This window comes from Pongo pygmaeus, chromosome 6, assembly GCF_028885625.2.
Source record: "Pongo pygmaeus isolate AG05252 chromosome 6, NHGRI_mPonPyg2-v2.0_pri, whole genome shotgun sequence".
Taxonomy (NCBI): Eukaryota; Metazoa; Chordata; class Mammalia; order Primates; family Hominidae; genus Pongo; species Pongo pygmaeus.
The window spans coordinates 96,685,136-96,702,846 of record NC_072379.2 but is presented as its reverse complement, the minus strand read 5'-3'; positions in this window follow the sequence as shown (position 1 = coordinate 96,702,846).

Below are 17,711 nucleotides of genomic sequence, written 5' to 3'. Positions count from 1 at the left end.
GGGGAAGGAAAGCTCAAGTGATTATATGTCCCTGTCTGAAAGGATATTCATCCTTATCAAATTGCCCTGTGCTGTTTTATCTGCTTGGCATTCCTGCTAAAGATTGCACTGGCATTAAAAGGCAATTATTTCTCAGTCTTAGAATCCTGTAAGATCTCCAGAGCCACATTACAAAGAGAAATACAAACCTCCTACCAGCACCGTACTTACTGGGATTCTTTCACAGTGCAGACTGGGCTATGTTGTAGTCTGCAGGATTCCTGGCTCTTTGGCAAGAGGACAGTTTCTAGTATTTTCAAGAGTAATTAGTACAAGTGAAAAAACCTTCATCTCTATCTCTACACTTTAAGATCTTTTTTCAAAATTCCTTTGAAAATATTGTCTCAGAAATGTAGTTTTAAAAAATATGTGTTGCTAAAATTATTTCTATAAGACTTAAAAGCGAAGTAACTGCACTGATAAAGCAAAATATTTCACTTGCCTGTTTATAATATACCCTTTATTTTTCATTCATATAATCAGAGCTTCAAAAGTGAGGAATTTCTTAGAAATCATCCACCTAAGTATCCTCATTTTGTAGAAGAGGAAACTAAAGAATTAAAAAGCTGAAGACTTCCTCAGTGACTCCTGTTTACATATTGACAGAACCTGGAACTAAGATTGGAACTTAGCTCTCCTATCTATAAATGCAAAGTGAGTTGATTGAATTTCCAAAACCATTGAGTGGAAATTTCATTACAACTTCACCAAAGATAGAATGCTTATAAAGAGGGTATTCTAGTTAAGAAAGTCTTCTTCTCTCGCCTATAGGACAGCCATTAAAAATGGTAAATACTATGGACTGTTTTCATACCCCCAAAATTCAAATGTTGAAACCCTAATCTCCAATATAATGATATTTTGAAGCGAGACCTTTGGCAAGTAATTAGAGTCAGATAGGGCATAAAAGTAGATCCCCCATGATGGGATTACTATCTTTATATGAAGATGAAGGGACCAAAGTTTTTCTCTCCACTATATGAGAATGCAGAGAGGAGCTCATCATCTGTGAACAAAGAGGAGGGCTGTCACCAAGCCCCCAACCATGCTGGCACTCTGATCTCAGACTTCTGGCCTCCAGAACTGTGAGAAATAGATGTTTGTTGTCTAAGCCATTCAGTCTATGCTATTCTGTTTTAGCAACCCAAACTAACTAAAACAGTGGAGGAAAATGTTTATTAGAAAAATCACAAGTGTGCAGGGCCTCTTACACAAAGAACTTTAGCTCTACTCCATGTGAAATAAGGAGAATGAGGATTTAAATCTAGGAGGGAATATGACTCTGGCTCACTCATACAAGGTTACACCACCTACATGGAGGGTAAAGATATTTCTCTCACTGCTGCCATTACGTCTCTGCTTCCTATCTCCTCTAGGTAATTCTTCACTATGATACACATGCCCCTATGTGCTCACATGTGCGTGCATCGACACCTGTGCCTGTGTGCACACACCCATACATACACGCATACACACACATACACACCGTTCATGTCCTCCACAAATCATATTTTTCAGAGACAGCACCATCAAAATATATATTTAGAATTAAGAAAGAAAATAAATCCCCACAAACAAAAGCAATAATTATTTATCTAACTCTGCAAGGATGTAGTTCTGCTAAAAAAAAAAAAAAAAAAAAAAAAAAAAGTTAAGAAATAATCAATATTTCAATTAAAGTTTGAGATTAGTAGAGACATCACAGTTTTCTTCAAGGATAATAGGTGAGAAATTGCTTTACGTTTATGTAATATGGAGAATAATCCTAGGGTTTTTTCCAAAACAAATTGATTTCTTCTAAAGTTTAATTGCTGTATTCATCTCTAGACACAAATATTGCTGGTAATTCTAAATTACAATTTGGAGCTTCAAAAAAAATTTGTGTACAGATTCTGGTTACCTGGAAATGTGTTACAGCGAGTTGGTGTTTAGTTGAGTGTGGGATATACTGTGGTTTAAAAGTTTCTGACAGCCACTGGATGGAATGTGGTGCCTGTAAGACAATCCAGGACTTACTTCCGTAAAATCACTTGACATATATGGTTAGATGAAGGATATATGATAATGATGATAATAGTGAATTCATCAACATAGAAATGGTAACTGAAACTATGAATGAGTAGACAAGATAATGAAGAGAGAATAGGCAGAGTTAGAAGAAAAAGGATGCAAAAGACTGTGTCCTGAACATCACAAATGCTTAAAGTATAAGTAGGAGACCAATGGGCAAAAAAAAAAAAAAAAAAAGAATGGAATGTAGAGAACGGTAGTTTTACAATGAAGAGAAAGCCCTTTAAGAAAGAATCAGGTCAATGGTATCAAATGCTGAAGAGATATTAAGTCAGATGTGGACTGAATGTCTCCCACAGAATTGAGAGAAAAGCAATCCTGTGATGCCTTTTGAGAGTAGGCTGGGTGGAGCGGAAGGAGGGCAATACAGATGGCAGAGGGCGGAGTGCATGAAAGGTGTTCACATTGGACAGAAAGTGTTTAGAGTTCTAATAAGAGAATATGAGAGACCAGTGGTGGGAAAGGGAAGGGTTTCATGGGAGGTAGTTAAAATTTAGGTTTTGGTAATTGTTTTATGCTTTTCATTCTAATATGGAAGAAGTTTTTCTTGTTGAAATACTGATGGGCGATAGCCAGAGAATAGGGGGAAACTGAGAATCTCAAAAAGAAAAGAATATCTGTGTAATAGTCTCTGGGGAAAACAGATCCAGGGCACAGGTCTTAGATAAAGGAGCGAAGGCTCCTCCTGCCGAGGAGTCAGGGAGGGGTACAGAGGCAGATCGGTTTGCAAGACTGGTGTCGGATGTTAGCAGGCCTCCTCTGATGATTTTTAACTCTATGAATGATGAGGTATGGCTCTTTGCTAAGAATGAGGTGAGGAATTAGTGAGTTGAAAGGTTTGAGCTTTATGTATATCCTCAAATGTTTGTCCGTCATCCAAATATTCATTTTTTTTTTTTTCTTTTTTTTTTCTTTTATTATTATTATTATTATTATTATTATACTTTAGGTTTTATGGTACATGTGCGCAATGTGCAGGTAAGTTACATATGTATACATGTGCCATGCTGGTGCGCTGCACCCACCAAATCGTCATCTAGCATTAGGTATATCTCCCAATGCTATCCCTCCCCCCTCCCCCCACCCCACAACAGTCCCCAGAGTGTGATGTTCCCCTTCCTGTGTCCATGTGTTCTCATTGTTCAATTCCCACCTATGAGTGAGAATATGCGGTGTTTGGTTTTTTGTTCTTGCGATAGTTTACTGAGAATGATGATTTCCAATTTCATCCATGTCCCTACAAAGGACGTGAACTCATCATTTTTTATGGCTGCATAGTATTCCATGGTGTATATGTGCCACATTTTCTTAATCCAGTCTATCATTGTTGGACATTTGGGTTGGTTCCAAGTCTTTGCTATTGTGAATAATGCCGCAATAAACATACGTGTGCATGTGTCTTTATAGCAGCATGATTTATAGTCCTTTGGGTATATACCCAGTAATGGGATGGCTGGGTCGAATGGAATTTCTAGTTCTAGATCCCTGAGGAATCGCCACACTGACTTCCACAAGGGTTCAACTAGTTTACAGTCCCACCAACAGTGTAAAAGTGTTCCTATTTCTCCACATCCTCTCCAGCACCTGTTGTTTCCTGACTTTTTAATGATTGCCATTCTAACTGGTGTGAGATGGTATCTCATTGTGGTTTTGATTTGCATTTCTCTGATGGCCAGTGATGGTGAGCATTTTTTCATGTGTTTTTTGGCTGCATAAATGTCTTCTTTTGAGAAGTGTCTATTCATGTCCTTCGCCCACTTTTTGATGGGGTTGTTTGTTTTTTTCTTGTAAATTTGTTGGAGTTCATTGTAGATTCTGGATATTAGCCCTTTGTCAGATGAGTAGGTTGCGAAAATTTTCTCCCATTTTGTAGGTTGCCTGTTCACTCTGATGGTAGTTTCTTTTGGATTGCTTGGTCACAGATTTCATGCATTTATGATTTTAATAGTTACTGCCAATTCTACTTCCATAAGAATTATACCAATTTATGGCTGGCTGTAGTAGCTCATGCCTATAATCCCAACACTTTGGGAGGCCAAGGCAGGCGGATCGAGAGGTCAGGAGTGTTTGAGACCAGCCTGGCCAACATGGTGAAACCTCATCTCTACTAAAAATACAAAAATTAGCTGAGCGTGAAAAGGCCTTTGACAAAATTCAACAACCCTTCATGCTAAAAACTCTCAATAAATTAGGAATTGATGGGACATATCTCAAAATAATAAGAGCTATTTATGACAAACCCACAGCCAATATCATACTGAATGGGCAAAAACTGGAAGCATTCCCTTTGAAAACTGGCACAAGACAGGGATGCCCTCTCTCACCACTTCTATTCAACATAGTGTTGGAAGTTCTGGCCAGGGCAATTAGGCAGGAGAAGGAAATCAAGGGTATTCAATTAGGAAAAGAGGAAGTCAAATTGTCCCTGTTTGCAGATGACATGATAGTATATCTAGAAAACCCCATTGTCTCAGCCCAAAATCTCCTTAAGCTGATAAGCAACTTCAGCAAAGTCTCAGGATACAAAATCAATGTGCAAAAATCACAAGCATTCTTATACATCAATAACAGACAAACAGAGAGCCAAATCATGAGTGAACTCCCATTCACAATTGCTTCAAAGAGAATAAAATACCTAGGAATCCAACTTACAAGGGATGTGAAAGACCTCTTCAAGGAGAACTACAAACCACTGCTCAAGGAAATAAAAGAGGATACAAACAAATGGAAGAACATTCCATGCTCATGGGTAGGAAGAATCAATATCATGAAAATGGCCATCCTTCCCAAGGTAATTTACAGATTCAATGCCATCCCCATCAAGCTACCAATGACTTTCTTCACAGAATTGGAAAAAACTACTTTAAAGTTCATATGGAACCAAAAAAGAGCCCGCATCGCCAAGTCAATCCTAAGCCAAAAGAACAAAGCTGGAGGCATCACACTACCTGACTTCAAACTATACTACAAGGCTACAGTAACCAAAACAGCATGGTACTGGTACCAAAACAGAGATATAGATCAATGGAACAGAACAGAGCCATCAGAAATAATGCCACATATCTACAAGTATCTGATCTTTGACAAACCTGACAAAAACAAGAAATGGGGAAAGGATTCCCTATTTAATCAATGGTGCTGGGAAAACTGGCTAGCCATATGTAGAAAGCTGAAACTGGATCCCTTCCTTACACCTTATACAAAAATCAATTCAAGATGGATTAAAGATTTAAATGTTAGACCTAAAACCATAAAAACCCTAGAAGAAAACCTAGGCATTACCATTCAGGACATAGGCATGGGCAAGGACTTCATGTCTAAAACACCAAAAGCAATGGCAACAAAAGCCAAAATTGACAAATGGGATCTAATTAAACTCAAGAGCTTCTGCAAATATTCATTTTTTACCAAAAACATAGTTTATTTTGAACAGCCTCTCTTTTTTCCTTTACTCTTTCTGACAATGGTATTTTAATTCTTCTGATTTTCCAGCTTTTTTATACTCCCTTCTCTCACTCTCCTTCCTCACTGCCCACCTCATCCAGAAAGTTCCCAGTCTCAGGGATTGTGCTTATATATGTATAAGCATGTCACTGTTCATTTCCCTTGTTTTAACATTGCATCCATAATCTATAAAATTCCTGTGTCATTGGAAAAGCTTCCTTCTTGGTCTTAGCAGCTCCCCTTCTTTTTCCATCATCCCCTGCATTGCGGGCAGACTGCTAAAACACTGCGTCAACTTGTCATTTCCTTTGCTAAAACTTTCATTGTTTCCCCTATGCTGACAGGATAAAATCCAAACTCTTATTGTGAAACACAAAGCTCTTTATTATTGGCCTCAGACTACTTGTAACAATTTATGTCCAACTAATGCCAAGAGATTGGTGATTTCAACAACAAAAAATTTATTCTTTCTATCCAAATCTTACTTATTTGTATTTCACTGTTTTTGTCATACTTTTTCTCAGTTTGCAATGCAGCCTCAGTACTGACCAATTACATAAAAATCTGGCCTTTCAATACCTTCATATGCTGAGAACTCCACCTAGGCTGTCTTCTATCCATCTCCTTCCTCCAGGACTTAAACCATATTATTTATGCTATTTATCATTGATTTGGCAATATTATAACTTTTTGTTATATGTTTAATATTATATGTTAAAGTTTAAGAGCCAGAGCTCAGAAGTGAATTTCCTGAATTTAAAATGACTCAAGCCTGGCACGGTGGCTGACACCTGTAATCCCCACACTTCGGGAGGCCAGGGCAAGAGGATTGCTTGAGGCCAGGAGTTGGAGACCAGCCTGGCAACATAGTGAGACCCTGTCTCTAAAAAAAATAAAAACTTAAAAAGTAGCCAGATGTGATAACACACACCAATAGTTCCAGTTATTGGGGAGGCTGAGACACGAGGATTGCTTAAGCCCAGGAGTTTGAGGCTGCAGTGAGCTACCATCATACCACTCCACTCTAGCCTGGCTGACAGACTGTATCTCTAAAAAATAAATAAATAAAAGTAAAATCCATTTTCTTGCCAAATAAAATGTGATGATTTTCTGTAGCTTCACAGAGCCCAATATCCAGGCAAAGTTACAGAGTCAGGGTATGTTGGAACAGCTCTGTCCATGGAGGATTCCCAGCTCTTCCTACAGTTTGCATACTTCCCGGGCTATACTTATTTTCTTATGTGGAAATTGCAGGAACACACAGGACCCACAGGTACCGTGGTGCCTCCTGGCTACTCCAACCAGACTTCTCAGAGCCCTCACCCTTCTATCAACCCTACTGATATGATTAGTCTTTGTGTCCACAACCAAATCTCATCTTGAATTGTAATCCCCATAATCCCCACACGTCAAGGGAGAGACCAGGTGGAGGTAATTGTATCATTGGGGGGGTTTCCCCCATGCTGTTCTCATGATAGTGAGTGAGTTCTCATAATATCTGATGGTTTTATAAGGGGCTCTTCCCCTCTTCGCTCGGCACTTCTCCTTCCTGCCGTCTTGTGCAGAAGGTGTCTTGCTTCCTCATTACCTTCCGCCATGATTGTAAGTTTCCTGAGGCCTCCCCAGCCATGCTGGACTGTGAGTCAATTAAGCCTCTTTCCTTTATAAATTACCCAGTCTTGGGCAGTTCTTTATAGCAATATGAAAACAGACCAATACACCTATTCTTGTAGATCCTATGTGCCACCTGCAACAGTGGCTCAGTGGCTATGTGTACCAGCAGGCCTTAACCTATACATATGGCCTGAGCTCCACTCAAAGATTTTCACACCTGAAACTGTGGTGAACACCCATAGGTACTATGACTCCACTGAATACTCAGGGTATCCTATCCTCACCTCTGGGACCGTATCAGGCTTGCAACAGGCAGAGATAAAAGTGACCATGGGGATGCTCAGAGCATGGTTGACAGGGAAGAGCTGAGTTCACTAGAGTGAGCCAGTGAATCTATGGGTCCATGTTCTCCTCAGACTGTGCATGGCTATGTGTGTACTCTGCAGCTATATAGGGCAGGATTCTCCTTCAGGCATTCAATCAACTGTCATCCCACCTGAGCAAAGGCAGCAGCAGAAACTGCGGCAGCAGGACCACATCTGATGGTGGCAGCAGCAACAGTGACAGCAATGACAGCAACTCCCCCACCACATCCCTGGTTCCAGAGCTAGGGAATTGTGTCCCGGATGTGGCCCCACCTTTTCCTTCCTCTTTATTCCCAATCCCCTTTTTAGACCAGCAACAGGAGTGGCTGGGGCACTTCCCTCAGGCATTTTTAATGAAGTGTTAGTATTTTCGTTAATGTAAGGGCTTGAATTATAGGGTTTTGTATATTATTTACATAGAGACCCCAGAGATGATACACATAGCTTCTCTGCACAAAATATCTGTGAAAATAAAAAAACAGGTGTTCAGAAATTACTTATAACAACATGTAACATAAAAATTCATGACATTTAATAAATTAATCAGTACTCATTAAATAGTTTTTATATCCAAATTATAGCATTTAATGCAGAGAAATCTCATACCTTAATTATACTCAAACACACACACATATGCCAATATAAATATATATGAGATACATACATAAGCACAATATGTCTAAAAGTGAAATTATGTTATTCCTTTACCCACTAAATCTGCTTTTCCTTGATTTGCAATCATCTCCCCAGAGACCTCAAACAGGAACTTGGAATCTTAGTAATCCTTGACTTTTGTCTCTCTCATCCCTTGCCTTCCCTGTACCTCTTCCTAACCACATGTCCATTCAAATAATCATCAAGGGCTGTCAAATCTAGCTCTGAGATATCTGGGGAATATGACCCTCTCTTTATTCTCACAGTTTCTCTCCTCCCATCCACTTAGACTCCTTTAACTTCTCTCCTTGCCTATGTTGTAAGCTCCACTTACTCTGTCTTTCACACCACTTCCAAATTTATTGTTTGGACACATAAAAGACACTTAATACATACTTGTAGAAGGAATTAAAGACCTGAATAAAGCTAATTAATTATGGCACAAGAAATACCTCAAGTTCATATGGTGCTTTGATGAAAATTAGAAAATGCCCGCATCCTTCATGTAGAAGTAAATAAATACAAATGAACATATTTTAAAAAATGAAATATATAAATTAGAATATTATTGCATGACATATTGTCTTGCTGTTGGGGAGTTTTCCAGAGCTCCTAATGTGCCCAGACTTGCCCGATCACAATGTCCCACCCTGTAGGAAGCACACGTACTGACAGCCACAAGCACCCTGCATCCTACTCCCACATCTGGGACCCTATCAGACTTGCAACAGGCAGAGATAAAAGCAACCGTGGGGATGCTCAGAGCATGGTCAACAGGGAACAGCTGAGTTCACTAGAGTGAGCCAATGAATCTCTGGGTCCATGTCCTCCTGAGCCTGTGCATGGCCATGTGTATGCTATGGAGCTATATAGGGCAGGATTCTCGGTCAGTGACTCAATTGTGAAGGCTGAAACTATCCACACTTACTCTTAAGCTCTCACACAGGTAGTATGTGCCTAAGGTATGAATTCATTCTGTTAAGATGACATCCACAGAGTGATGATACCCTTGTGCAAGGCACAATCTAAACATGCAAAGACAAGGCTTTTGTGTTATCCTTTCATTTCTCCCCATCTAATATCAGAATATAATCCAAACAACTTGTGGCGTTTAACTCACTTGGAAGTTTAGTCCCTACATACAGCCATAGCCTCGTCTGCCACTACTCCTACATACAAAGGAAGATTTACTCACGAGGAGCTATTTTCAGATCACCAAAGAAGGCTATGAAATAGTATAGTGAGATGGTGGCCTAATGATTAAGTCCCAACTCCATCACATACTAGCTATGTGACCTTGAACATGCCTTAATTTTATGTTTTCTCCTTATTATTATGTTATGCTTGTTTAGTCTGATCAGATGTCCTTGGTTAGAATACACATTGCCTCCTTTTGATTTTTAAAAATTCCTACATATGCATTAAGTAGGCATATTGAATGAACACTAATAATACAACATGAAAAATAATGAGTCATGCAACAATTTTTGCTAAGATACAGTGGTCGTTCAAAGGTATGAGGGTGATCAGAGAAGGCTTAAGGAAAGAGTTACCAGGCAGGCTGGGCCTGAAAAGAGGGTCTTTCTTTTCTCCTCACTCTCACAGGTCACAGGAAAAGTGCTTTTCAGTTAGGAAAAAATACAGTGAAATAGAAAGCTATAGGCTTATCAAATGAAAGATATTATTTTCACTAAATCATAAGCTACGAGAAAAAGCATAGAGAAATAAATTTAGAAGGATCCTTTAAATCCAAATCTGTGAGTTCCAGTTTAACAAGGTTGGCCTTAATCCTATAGGTAGTAACAGTTCTTATGTGTTTCTTAAATAGAGGGTAGATAGCACTAGAGTTGTACTTGAGGAAAATTTATCTGGTAGTGATGAGTAAGATAAATTCTGTCTCTACTAAAAAATACAAAAAATTAGCCAGGCGTGGTGGCGGGCGCCTGTAGTCCCAGCTCCTTGGGAGGCTGAGGCAGGAGAATGGCATGAACCAGTGAGGCAGAGCTTGCAGTGAGCTGAGATCACGCCACCACACTCCAGCCTGGGCAACAAAGCTAGACTCCATCTCAAAAAAAAAAAAAAAAAAAAAAAGAGATAGGCTATCTTTTTTTACATACAACGTGGTCCTACTGCAAAATTTTTCTTCATGGGGAATCCTGTGAATCAGATAGTGTCACCACCTTCATCTCCTACACACACACACACACACACACACAAACACACACACAAACAGCAAATTAGTTACCAATCCTTGGCATTTCTTCTTATGAACAAACTACATCAGGCAGTACCTTGCTTATGTTAATTATGTTAGCATTTAATGAATTAATGTATGAATGTTTTTCCATAGGCCTGGCACATAACAATTGCTCAGTAATGTTTATTACTGTTAACATTTGCTAGTTTTTAAAAATTTTTATACTCCCCAAAATAAAGCTTAAAACTGTCCTGTTCCCTACTTCTACTGCCATGGCCTTGGTTTTGGTTCTTGTCACCTTTTAGAGGGACTCGTGCCCTAGTGTGCCTACCGGTTCTTCTAAGCCTCACCTTGACCTTTCAGCTTATTCTCCACACCAAAGGCCAAGGCCAAGAACTTGGTGTCCTTCTTCACTTCTCTTTTTCTTTCCCATTCTACATCCTATACACCTAAAATTTCTTCTGGTTCTACTTCCAAAATATATCTGGAATCATGCTGTCTCTCACTAACCAAGCCACAACCACCGTGATCCGTACTATAGACTTCTCCTTCCAGGATTACTGTGATGTGCTCCTAATAGAACTCCCTGCTTTAACCCTTCACCCTCAAAGTCGATTCTCAACACAACAGCCAGATGGAATGTTTAAATCATAAGTGAGATAACGTCATTACTTTACACAGCACAAAAGACCCCTTTGTATTCATAGGGAAAATTAAAGTTCCTAAAATAGCCAACAACATCCTACGACACTCTAATCACCACCATCCCCAACTACACACAAATAACTTACCACTTGCCTCCTCGTCTTCTCTCCACTGCACTGACACTCTCTAGTCACACAAGCCTCCTTGCTGCTTCTGGACAGAACAGGCCTTCTCTCCAATTCAAGGCAGTTCTCTCTGCCTGCAATGACCCCCCACATATTGTGACACATCTCCTTCACCTGTACAAGATCTACTGTGAATACCTTTAAAATTTCAACCTGCCCCAACTCTGTAGCTACTGATCACCTTCACTCTCTTCTATGTTTCACCTTTTATTACAGTGGGATGCTTTAAAAATATTATGTTTAACAGTTTATCTATTTTTTTTTTTTTTTTTAGACTGAGTCTCGCTCTGTTGCCCAGGCTGGAGTGCAGTGGCGCCATCTCGGCTCACTGCAAGCTCCGCCTTCCAGGTTCACGCCATTCTCCTGCCTCAGCCTCCCGAGTAGCTGGCACTACAGGCGCTGCCACCACGCCCAGATAATTTTTTGTATTTTTAGTAGAGACGGGGTTTCCCCATGTTAGCCAGGATGGTGTTGATCTCTTGACCTCATTATCCACCCGCCTCGGCTTTCCAAAGTGCAACAGTTTATCTCTTAAGTCTAGAATGTAAGTCCCACGAGAATGAGGATTTTTGTTGTTTTTCTGTTCAATGATACACACCAAATATTTAGAGCATTCCCTAGGATGTATTGGGTCTTTGATTAATAAATATTTGTTGAATTAATAAATTAACTTAGGTTTACACTATGAAATAAATTTACAATGATATTGAAAAGAAAGTCTTTGGAAGGTATTGAATTCCCATGACAGAAAAATTCAACCTGGGCAGGTTATTCAAATTGGACAGTTTTGGGTGATGCTAACATTGAAAAGATAACTGGGTTCAATGACTATGAAGTCTTCCCACTTGTCAATTATATGATCCTTGAAGTGCAATCAAGGGGCATTGATGTTGTGTAGATGGGAAAAGCATTCATAGAATAAAATAATTATAAAAATATGTATTCAGTAACTATTATGTGCCATTCAGGCTGCTGCAATTGGTCTGCAGAAGGGGAACAAGACAGAAAGATCCTACTCACATAAAGATTAAATCTAGGGAGAAGACAGGCAATAGACAATTAAATGAGCATTTAATTAATATAAGCATTAAATTAAATGATAATTTCAGGTAGTTTTAATTGCTATTAAAACAGTAAAACAGGTAAAATGATAGAAAGCAAACCAACAGTATTGAAGCTAACTAGATAGTGTGGTGAGGAAATACTACTTGAGCTAAATCCTGAATGTGGAAAAGTCACCAGAGCAAATACTGAGAGAAAGGCACAGGAGGGAAGGACAGCAAGTACACAAAGGTCCTGAGAGTGGCATGGCCTATTTGGGGTACAAAGAGAACGCCTGTGGCAAGAGTGAGGAACGTGGCGAGGGGTTGAGGAGGAGAGCAGGGCTGGGGCTGTGGAGGTCACTGGAGGGGTCTCATTACTTTTGGATCATTATTTTGTTGCATCTATGAAAGAAACACTTCATTTAGACAACTATATATGTTTAATAACACACTTGCAGCCATTATGAAGCTTAGGTATAATTAATATTTTCTTGTTAGACTTTTATTTTTGACATGTTTTTCTTCACTTCTGAAATAAAATAGGCTCACTCAACTTTGAATATTTTTTTCTTAAGCTAAATTTACCTCTCTGGGGCTAAAATGTTCTCCTTTATTTGATATTTTCTGCCTAAATGTAGTAAGAAAGCCAATCCTTTACTGCATATAACTATTTTTCGAAGGTTTCAAAAGAAGACATTATTCTCTTATACTCTGAAGATTTATTTGTAAAACTTCTACAAGGAAAGAAGGGAAACCACAGAAAATTTTGAAGCAGGTGATGAAAAGTAAACACAGTAGCTTGTTGAAATATGGTTAGCAAATGAAGAGGAAGGCTGTAGAAAAAGAACTAAGAATTCTCTTCAGACCTAGAAAGTTGTTGGAGTTAAGAACCCATGAACTGATAAAGTCAGGGTGAGAATGTTTCAGTTAAAGTCAAATAAATAGATTCCAAGAGACAAAGAAAATTGTGAATCTATCCAACCATTGAATAATCAAAAAAATGGTTTTTTATCTTTTGTTTTTTAAAAATATAATTCAAAATTAATTTAAAAACAACTTTAAAATTGAGCTTTAGCTCTCGATATTATTAAATTATACAAGATGATCATAATATTTAAAAGTATATTGTTGATGACCCTTTATTTTTCTAGAAACATTATCTTGAGTTATAAAACACTTATTTTTATTTAAAAAGACAAGAGAAATGAGACTTCTTTTTTCTTTTTTTAAGAAAAGTAACTGTCTAGCTATTTTATATCTGTAGTTTAGTTCTTCAAAAATAAAGCTGACATTTTAGTTTTTGTCAAAAAAATCTATGTATGGAAGATTTTGAGTCTAATTTTTTATGAAAGTATTTTTAGAACATAATTTAAAAATAAAACAGACATACTATGTACATCTAGAAATATATCTCAACAACTCATGGATCTAAGATATATTCATATAAATTAGGATACAGCAAGACAAACTGTGTATATCTATATAATAAACTTGGATAATTTATGTAATAATCTCTATTTTGAACAGTTTAAATGCATTTTTTCTGCATTGAAAGTAATTTTTAAAATCCCAGTATCCTTCTCTCATTTGTTCTTAAATTACCCAGCCCACTAAAAATATTGAAACATATGTTTGACACATATATGATGCAAATTTTAGCAGCAGTTACCTTTAGGGCTTGGGAAAGGTGGAGGGAGATTTAAGGGTGGAGGGAGTTGGAGGAGGAGAAACTCTCATATTTCATCCTTTATATTCTAGATAGAGTAAATTTATTATTATTATTTATTAAGTATGTATTAAAATGTTAGATTTTTAAGGACAAGTAAAAATCTTGCTATAAAGAACTAAGAAACAGAATCTACCTACAGATATTTATTGCAGCTTTATTTATAATTGCCCAAACTTGAAAGCATCCTAGATGACCTTCGGTAGGTGAGTGGGTAATTAAACTGTAGTACATCCAGACCATGGGAAGAAATGAGCTATCAAGCCATGAAGAAACGTGGAGGAAAACTAAGGGCACATTATTAAGTGAAATAAGACATCTGGAAAGGCAACATACTGTATGACTGCAACTATATGACATTATTGAAAGGGCAAAACTTTGCAGACAGTGGAGACAGTGGTTGACACGGCTTGCGGGGAAGGAGGTATGAAGAGGAAGAACACAGATGATCTTTAAAGCAGTGAAAATATTCTGTATGATACTATAATGATGGATACATGTCATTATATGTGTGTTCAAACCCACAGAATGTACAACATCAACAGCAAACCTTAATGTAAACTCTGGGGTTTGGGTGATAATGATATGTTGATGCAGCTCCATTGATGGTGACTAATGTACCACTCTGGTGAAAGGTGTCGAAAATGCAGAAGGCTATGCATGAGTTGGAACAGGGGTATATGAGAAATCTCTGTACCTCTGAATTTCTCTGTGAACCTAAAACTGCTCTAAAAAATTAAATCTTACAAAAACAGAAACAAAGGTACCTTTAAAAGGAGTTCATGGGATATTTGAAAAATTCTTTAATCTTTGAATATAATATAACTTTTTAAAATGTTAATGTAAAGACTTAAAAGCACTCTAACGTGGAGAAAAATCAGAATTTAACATCTCAGAATAATTTCTACAAAGATGTGCATTTTTCTCAACATACACAATGATTAAATCCCCAAAGAAAAGAAACCTGTTTAATGGGGCTAATTCTTTTTGGAATGTGTGGAAGTACATTATAAGGACTTCATGGTGATTTTGTGACAATAAGATGGAATAATGAAATGAAACACAAGATTTTTCTACTAAAACACAGTGGATCTGGCCTCTGTACAGAAAATAAATATCTCAGGCATCTACAACTAGCAAGCCCTTTTTTAAAAACTTAGAATTAAGACCCTGACATACAACCATGACTGATAAGATAAACTGTAGACACAATGTTTTTTTACTGATAGGGGTAATGTTTTTGAATTCTTGAAATTTGTGTCTGAATTAGAATGCCTCATGTGTATTTACCTATTGATTTTTAAAATGTTTACTAATATCCAATACTTACACTCTGTTATGATTCTAATACTGAGTAATCATTCGGAAGGGGCTTATAAATCTCTTAACAATTGAAAATTTTCTATTGTGTATTTAGTTTTTCCCCACTACAAAATAAAAGACTGTAAATTATTTAAGTTATAATAAGTATTATGCCAGCCTGTAATATTTTACATTCTTTGACTTTAAGTAAATGTGGATTAGTACCTATGTTCCAACCTTTGCCCAATTCCATCCCTGTAATCATGAGGCAATATTTATACCTAAGACAATTCTTATCTTTGGAGTTTTGTGGGATGGCAACGTGTGGGCAAATAGGATTAGGAAACTTGGTAGCGTGTAGTAAAGCTCATGAAGCTTCCCCTTTAACCAATATTAGCTCTCCTACCCTCTTTCTGGATTACTAGCAGTATCCTAAATGAGTTCAAGTTTGATTAGAAACCCTTAGATCAGTGTGTATGCAAATATTCAAACCCATGGTTTCTCTGTCATTGAAGGCAGAGTAAATGTAATCTTAAACATTTCCCCAAACATGACATGTATTTCTTTGAAAATTGTGTGTGGGAGTGTGAGTGTGTGGAGGTGGCGGGGGGGCGGGGAGGGTTAAGCTATCATTCTAATGAAGAGTAAAAAGATAAACTAAATTTAATTATTGAATTGTGTTAAAAATGTACATTCTCTGTAAGTGCTACCAAGAACAGTAAAAAAATGAAAATTTCCAAATATTATTTTTCTGATTCACTCAAAATTTATTTATTTATTTTAATTTTTATATTATTATGGATATATAATATGCTAATATATTAATGTGGTACATGTGATTTTTTGATACAGGCATACAAAGTGTAATGATCAAATCAGGGTAGCTGGGAGTATCCATCACCTCAAGCATTTATCATTTTTTGTGTTAGGAAAATTCTAATTCCACCCCTTCAGTTATTTTAAAATATATAATACATTATTGTTAAGTATGGTCACCCAAGTATTCTTAAGAGTATTTTTCCAAAAACAAGCAGGGAGAACAAATTTACATGGCTATTATGATGATATAAAGATACGAAACTATGAAAGCATATAAACTTCATAGGAATCATTTAATAAGGGCATACGGTCACTTGATTTTAACCAATTAGAATTAAGAAACAAATGAGAGTACTCAATTGGTCAGGGTCTATGTATTTTTTTCTGTGAACATTTACTCATTCGTTTCACAAATATGCGTGAGATGAAAATACGGTGAAGAAGAAAGTTGAGGTTCTGATGCCTGGGAGCTTAGACTCTAGGACTCTAACATAGAGCTAGGTTAATGACATCATTTTGATCGAACTACTGTTTACATTTAGGTGATTTATTTCCAAGACTCTGTGGCAACTTCCACTTTTTAGTAAAGGGACATTTCTTTGGAATTTTTTTTTTTTTTTAAACAGAAGTCATTGTGGGGAAATCCTGAGTAGAAGCCTCTTCTGCCTCCACTTGGGTTCATCTTCAAGAAGGTACCCTCATATCATTAAAAGGGCAGAAAACTTAACTTCCTGAGCACCTTTCATAAGAAACTCTTCCCTAGCTATCAATGGAAGAAGAAGGGACCCAGAACACTAGCAAATCTCTTATTCTGTGATTCCCTAGTTTTATGGGAGCCCCTTTTTATTTATATTAAAATATCTCAACTGAGATGTTAGGATGGGAGATAATTTTCATTTCTTAAGACTCTAAAGTATATTAAATTTCTATTCAAAAGTTCATTGCTGAATCACTGCCTGGGAGTCAGTGTATTTGTTCCAAATTATTGATTTGGTTAAAGAGATCTACAAAGATGAGCAACTTATTGATTTCATGAAAATACCTTTGGTTCTAATATTTCATATTTTTTCACATTGGTGGAAAACAGGGACTTGGGACATATGTATGTTTTCTCCATCTAGCTTTCTGTAAAACTCAAGACTCTCCTAATACATATGCTCTGCTTTCTATTTACAGTCTTTTTCTTTGGAAAATATCTTTACAAAGTCAACTAAATGAGATTAGAAACAAGATATCAAATTCATCAGGAGCTCCATACTGAATAGATAACAGTCTGCTTTCTCATACCAATAATGTTGGTGCCCAACTCAGTAGAAACAAATAAATAGGGTAAGTGTCCAGTAATTTACTTTTCCATAGTTATTTGTATTTCAGATCTTTACTCTGGCTCTTTCATAAGCAGCTTTCACATCAACATAGCTGAAATTCTTATCTAAAATCCATAAAGCCCCTGGGAGAATGAAGGTTAAGGAAAATGATTTTAAGGGAAACCACATCTTTCTCTTGAAAGTGATTGTACCTCTTAAGAGTTTTATATAAATAACTCAATCAAAAGCTCGCCTATTTGAAGGTTTCTTTTTCAAGGCACAAATGTAAGATTAACTTCAT